Source organism: Notamacropus eugenii, chromosome 3 (genome assembly GCF_028372415.1).
Source record: "Notamacropus eugenii isolate mMacEug1 chromosome 3, mMacEug1.pri_v2, whole genome shotgun sequence".
In the NCBI taxonomy this organism is placed as follows: Eukaryota; Metazoa; Chordata; class Mammalia; order Diprotodontia; family Macropodidae; genus Notamacropus; species Notamacropus eugenii.
This window is the reverse complement of record NC_092874.1, coordinates 289,377,538-289,384,103: the sequence shown is the minus strand read 5'-3', so window position 1 is coordinate 289,384,103 and position 6,566 is coordinate 289,377,538.

Below are 6,566 nucleotides of genomic sequence, written 5' to 3'. Positions count from 1 at the left end.
TGTGTTTTCTCCCTTATTAGATTGTAAACTCCTTGAGGCAGGGACTGCCTTTTTCTTTTTTCTTTTTTGCATCCTCAGCATTATGTATAACACCTGGTACATAGTGTGCACTTTATAAACGCTTCTTGCATTGAACTGAAATGTCAACCTTATTTAAATGGATGAGTTTATTAGTTATTTGTAGTCAAGCCCCTGGGCTAACAAGGTATAGGACAGATTTTATTTAACCTGTATCTGAATCCCTAAAGAGTTGAGAAAATTCTCCCTTCTGGTCTGCCCCAAGTCCCTCCAGAAACTTACATATGGTCTTTACAGTATCTACCTGGGTGAGCCCTCTCTTGGGAAAGAAATTGGGATTGACAGAAGTCAAACCACCCTTCTTTGGAGGTCCTATGCAGTTCTCTAGATATATGGTATAATCATGGTAAGGTTTCCTCCATAAGTAGGAGGGATTTCTAAGAAACCTGGTAGTTTCTAGGAATTCAAACAGTAGCCCTTTCCTTCTGGTGGACCAGTTTTCCCTGAGATGTGCATGGTACATGCAACTATATTGCTGCCCTGGATGAGCCCCATAAAAGTACAAGATTTGGGTTCCTTCTATATATTCTGCCTCTTTGCTGTACTCATTCTCCTTTCTCTTGGAAAAACCTAGAAGGTACAGTCAGTGAGCCAACTGAGGCTGAATATCTGTAACCCACCTTCTCTTGCTTGGGGTCCATTCTCCCCTTCCTTCTCCTCTGAGCAGTGAGGAGGGTGCACAGACAATCCTCTCTCCAAATCATGTCCGCACTAGGTCTGGTATGTCTCTGAATCTGATCTCCCCCTTGTTAAGACCAAGCCCAGGGGCACAGCTCATATGAAATGAGTCATTATCTCATCCCCAAAGGTCTCACCAGTGCACAGAGACTTCAAGAGATCACCTTGTGCAGATCTCTCATTTCAAGGGGAAATTGAGGCCCAGAGATGATAAGTAAGCTTCCTTCACTGGGAAGGAATAGGGATAGCTGGTCCACATCTTTCATAGAGGGGGTGGCAAGAGTTGGTCCTTTGACAATCAGACCCATTCACTATTATGATAGCTGCCTGTGTAATTTCGTCTAAGGTCAGGTCATGAGTGAGGAAGGTGGCTTAATTACTTACCAGGACAATTCACTGGAGAAGGAAATAATCTTCTCCCCAGAAGTACCCCCTTCCTGAACTTCTTAGCAGTACTATCTCAACTACCTGTCCTAGGAGAGAAGACAGTGGAGGGAGAGAGGTTGGAAGCATAATTAATATACATGCACACTTTAATTATCTGGCTAAATCACATTATGGAAATAGCCTTTGTCTAAAAAAGATGAGGTGGTTTTTTCTTTCTTTTGAGAACGTAAAAGAATCAGTAAGCAGTAAGTAATTTCTCTCAAGGATGTGTATGAAGGCTTTATCGACGGCCAAGACATCCTTCTTTCCCCTCTTCTCTAGTTGCAAGGAATCCCCCACAACGGCCCGGATTGGCTTTGGAGGGCAAAACCCAATGAGGACTTGGAAAGTCAGAAAATAATGACAAGAGAAGGCTCAATGAATAGATTTAGAGATGGAAGAAACAGCAGAGACCACATACCCCAACTCTTTCATCTTGCAGATGGGAAAACTAAGGCTCAGAGAGATCATAGGATTATAGAATCATAGATGTAGACTTGGAAGAGACTTTAGACATCATCTTGTCCAACCCTCTCATTTTGCAGATGGGGAAACTGAGACCCAAGGAGGTGATAGAGTCTTCACTCTAAAGCCAGAAGGAACTTAGAGACCATCTGGAGCAAGTCCCTTATTTTGCAAATAAGCAAACTAAGGAACAGAGGAAGTGACTTGCCTAATCCCCAAACCTCCTTAATACCAGAATTTCCCCTCTGATGATTATCTCCAATTTATCCTGAACAGATCCTCTTTGTACATGGTTGTTGGCATGTTGTCCTCCATTAGGTTGTGAGCTCCATGATAGAAATTAAATTGTATCAACTGAGTGCTCTGAAAGCTTTAAAACTAGGTGGTGCTGTAGGTAGTAGCCCTGGACTTAGAATTAGATGATTCATCTTCATGAGTTCAAATCCAGCCTCAGACACTTATTAGCTGTGGGACCCTGGACAAGTATCTAACCCTGTCTGCCTCAGTTTCCTCCTCTGTAAAATGAGCTGCAGAAGGAAATGGGACTCCAGTATCTTTGCCAAGAAATCCCCAAAAGGGGTCACAAAGAGTTGGACACAAATAAAAAACAACCAAACAACAAAATGAGTAATAGACATTATTGTTAGCACTGAAATTTTCCCACACCCAAATCTTTCTATAATTGAGTTTATTATGAAGAGAGATTACACACTTCAAGCACACAAAAAGCCACCAAAAAAGATGACTCGGCTCCCATTTGATTCGTTTTGTTCCTTTAAGAATTGGACACTTTCCTTCTTTTCATTTTCCAAGGCAGTGCCTTTGAACCACCCTTCAAGGATGTCTGAGAGAAAGTCACCTTTTCAGGGACATATGGTTGCTTTGATGAGAAGCCATTCTTTGAAAAGCAAGAGAAAAAAGAAGAGATTTTCCCTTTGGGTCTGAGAATCACAAGGTAAGATAATGCAATTTAATTCAATTCACCACATAGGTATTAAGTACCCAATAATGATGACTGGGTTGGACAGGAGTGTAGGGAGGAGTAATGTGATTGACTGGAAAGGCTGGTGAGAACCAGATTGTGGAGGACCGTGAAGATGAGGTTAAGGGATTTGAGCTTTATTTCTGCAGGCAAGCAGGAGGCACTGAAGGTTTGTAGACAGAGAAGTGACATAATCCAATACTCCTAAAATAGGAAGATTCATCCAAAATGACTGTGTCTGTAAGAACAGTGGCGAGAGACAGAGGCAGGGCAACGATGATGATGATAATAATAAAAATAACATGAGGTGTAGTGCTTCAAAGTGGGCCAAGCAGTTCCAGGGGTGGGAACCTGTGGCCTCATCCCATCCTAGGCTTTATTTCATATGATCACACAAGGATCTTCTAAGAGAGGTGCTATTATCACACCCATTTTACAGATGAGGAGAGTTAAGTGACTTGCCCAAGTTCACACAACAACTAGCAAGAGCCTGTGACATTAGTTAGGAGAATAAAGCAAGAGATCAGGCAAGAAACACTAAGGACCTAATCTAGGGTAGTATCTGGGGAAATGGATTTAGGATCAAATTCCAATATCCCTGGATGGTATTATAAGTCCTTGACAACCTGGCTAGAACCCATCCTCCTAACCTTATTATATATTACACCCTTTCACACACTCTATTATTTGGTCAAACTGGCTTTTTTATTGATTGCACTTCCTTTGCTTTCCCCAAGGCCTCCTCTTTATCTAGGTTACTTAAGAAAAGCAATAAGCATTTACTAAATACCTACTATGTGCCACGCACTACGCTAAGGGCTTCACAAATATTACATCATTAGATCCTCACAACAATCCTGTAAGGTAAGGGATATTTGCTGTTCGGTTGTTTTTCAGTCATGTCTGACTCTTCATGGCCAGACTGGGGGTTTTATTGGCAAAGAAACTGGAGCTGTTTGCCATTTCCTTCTGCAGCTCATTTTATAGATTAGGAAACTGAGGCAAACGGGGTGAAGTGATTTGCCCAGGGTTGCAGAGCTAGTAAATGTCTGCGGCCAGATTTGAACTCAGGAAGATGAGTCTTCCTGACTCTAGACCTAGCACTCTATCACCTAGTTGCCCTGAAGTGACATTTTAATCCTCATTTTATAGCTGAGGAAACTCAGACAGACAGGGGTTAAACGACTTGCCCAGGGTCACATACCTAACAAGTATCTGAGGTGGGATTTGGACTCAGATGAAGTGCATTGTTTTATCCGCTATGCTCCCTAGCTGCCTCAAATACACACACACACACACACACACACACACACGTACATATGTATATACATACACATTATATATGTGCATATAATGTATGTATATGTATCATGTATATATAACATACATGTAATGTGTATGTATACATACATCTCTCTGTCTCTCAATCTCTACTTCTCTCCTCCCCTCCCTCTCTTTCTCTCTCAGGAGCCTTAGAGACCATCAAGTCTAATTCTCTTATTTTGCAAATGTGGAGACTAAGTCCCAGAAAGACCAAGTGACTTTCTAAGGGTCACAGCTAGTGATAGGATTTGAACCGGTGTGCTTTTTTCCAAGCTAATACAATGTTTGTTTCTTGAGCATAGGATTATTTCATTTTTGTCTTGGTATTTCCAGCACCTGGCACAGAGCAGGGGCATAGTTAATAAGTCCTTGGTTCATTGATTGATTGAATCCATAGTAGCTGACAACTAACAGGGGATGTGGGGGATGAAGGGGGATGAAGGTGTCAGAGACATCTAGGTGAATGGGAGAATTTCAATGTCATTAGTAGAAACAGGGAAATTAATGACAGGAACAGGTTAAGGAGGAAAAGATGCTGAGGGAGGTTTGGGACCATGGAAGTTTGGAGAATGAAACTAACATTTTTGCCCCTGGAGGGAACTCTTAAGTGCTGAGTGTCAGCTGTTTCATTACAGGGAGAAATGAAGAGGAAAGAAAACAACATCACTGTCATTTACTTCCTTCTCAGATGAAACCCTTGATGTCATGTTCTGCGGCCAGTGGACTTTCAACTGCCCATCTGAAGGCTTCTTCCATCTGCGGGGAATTCTACTCCATTCACCCTCTGGTCCCATGGATGGTTGGCATGTACTTGGCTTCTATGAGATCCCTCTTTCATTATAGAGACAAGTCCCTGGAGAGCTGTGCCTTCTCTGATGCCTGAGAAAGAGAACTTGGGAATCAGGACAAGGAGGGCATTTTGGGGAAACTAATGACTTCCTCAGAGGAACCTAAGGCAAAATGTTTACAGAGGGCAGCAAATCAACAAAGCTGATCATTAGCAGTAAGGGGATGCCAGTCTCCCAGGTCAGCCCCATGCTGACAAAAAGCAGGGAATTAACCAGAAGATTACAAATTGCCATATTTATCCTGTTCTCCTCTAGTGTCATGTGTAGCCAGAACTGGGTGCCCTCAGCAACGTCTGTGGGCATGGAAACAACAGCAAAGAGTCAGCTATACACAAATGCCACCTATTCAGAAAAACTCGGCTTCTAATTATGAGGGCAGGGGGAGACAAGATGCTGCAGAAGAAGAAGGAGGCACTCTCTGGCCTCTGGCCTATTCATCATTTCAATGGTGTGGTCGCTGGTCTAGAGGGAACATTTCTGAAGGATGCTCGAATGTTAGTATGGGATGGCACCCATCACTTAGGGGTAAGGGCAGAAAATACATAGAAATTTGGTGCATTCCATTACTGTGATTTCTTTTCTTAATTCTGTCAGCCTTGGAAACGTCAGCAGCTTTTGTGCTACGTATCTCTTCCATGGGATAATTTATTGTCTTCAAGTATTATAAAAGAAAGAACACCAATTAACCAAGAGGTTAATTGGGTTTCCAGGCTAACCACTCAGTTTCAACTCTTAGAGTTGAAAGTTTTTCTAAATACATATTAGTTCACTTTTCTACCTTAGACTCAAAAGGTTTTTTTTTTTTAAAAAAAAGCAGGGATTATGTCATATTTTTAAAAAATCTTATTGTGTTTTATATCTGAGACATTTCCAGGTATCCATCTCCCCCCAACAGAACCTTCCCTTTTCACAAAGAACACAGTTAAGCAAAACCAGTTGGTACAATGACTATTTTTGATGGTACAAGAAGACACTAACATCTGGGGGGGGACTCAGAAAGGTCACCCACATAAGGTCAAGTGTGAGTGGAATCTTGAAGGAAAACTTGAAGAATGAGGAACAAGAGTGTTACAGGCATGTGGGACTGAAGAGGAACTTGCAGGCAGCCTGTTCCGTTTTGGATAACTCTGATTATTGGGACATCTTTTCCTGCAATCTTCCCTCACTATTCCTACTTCTGCCCTCTGGGACCAAGCAGAGCAAATCTATTCCTTCGGTTGCGCTAATCCTTCAAATACTTGGCACTGAGGCAGCGAGGTGGTGCAGTGATTAGACCACTTGGTGTGAAATCAGGAAGACTCATCCTCATGAGTTCAAATTCGGTCCCAGATACTTACTAGCTATATGACCCTGGGCAAGTCACTTAACCCTGCTTGCCTCAGTTCCTCAAATGTACAATGAACTGGAGAAGGAAATGGCAAACTACTCCAGTGTCTTTGCCAAGAAAACCCCTAATGGAGTCACAAAGAGTTGGACATGACAGAAACAACCCAACAGCAACACTGTCATTGAGTCCAACATGTTCACTTACAGATGGGGAAACTGAGGCTTAGAGGAAGGAAATGACTGTCACTATGGAAGTGGATTACCTGCTGGGCCCCCAGCATCAAGAGGGCTATGCTCTGTATAGGACAAAGAGATGATTGTCAGAATCTGGAAAGAGTAAAGCAGTGCTCAGAATTCAAGGCCAAAAGTTCCAAAGCACAAAAGCTATGAAGTCAGAAGGTAGAATCCCTCTACCAGAGTGGTGTGATATACTGAAGGCA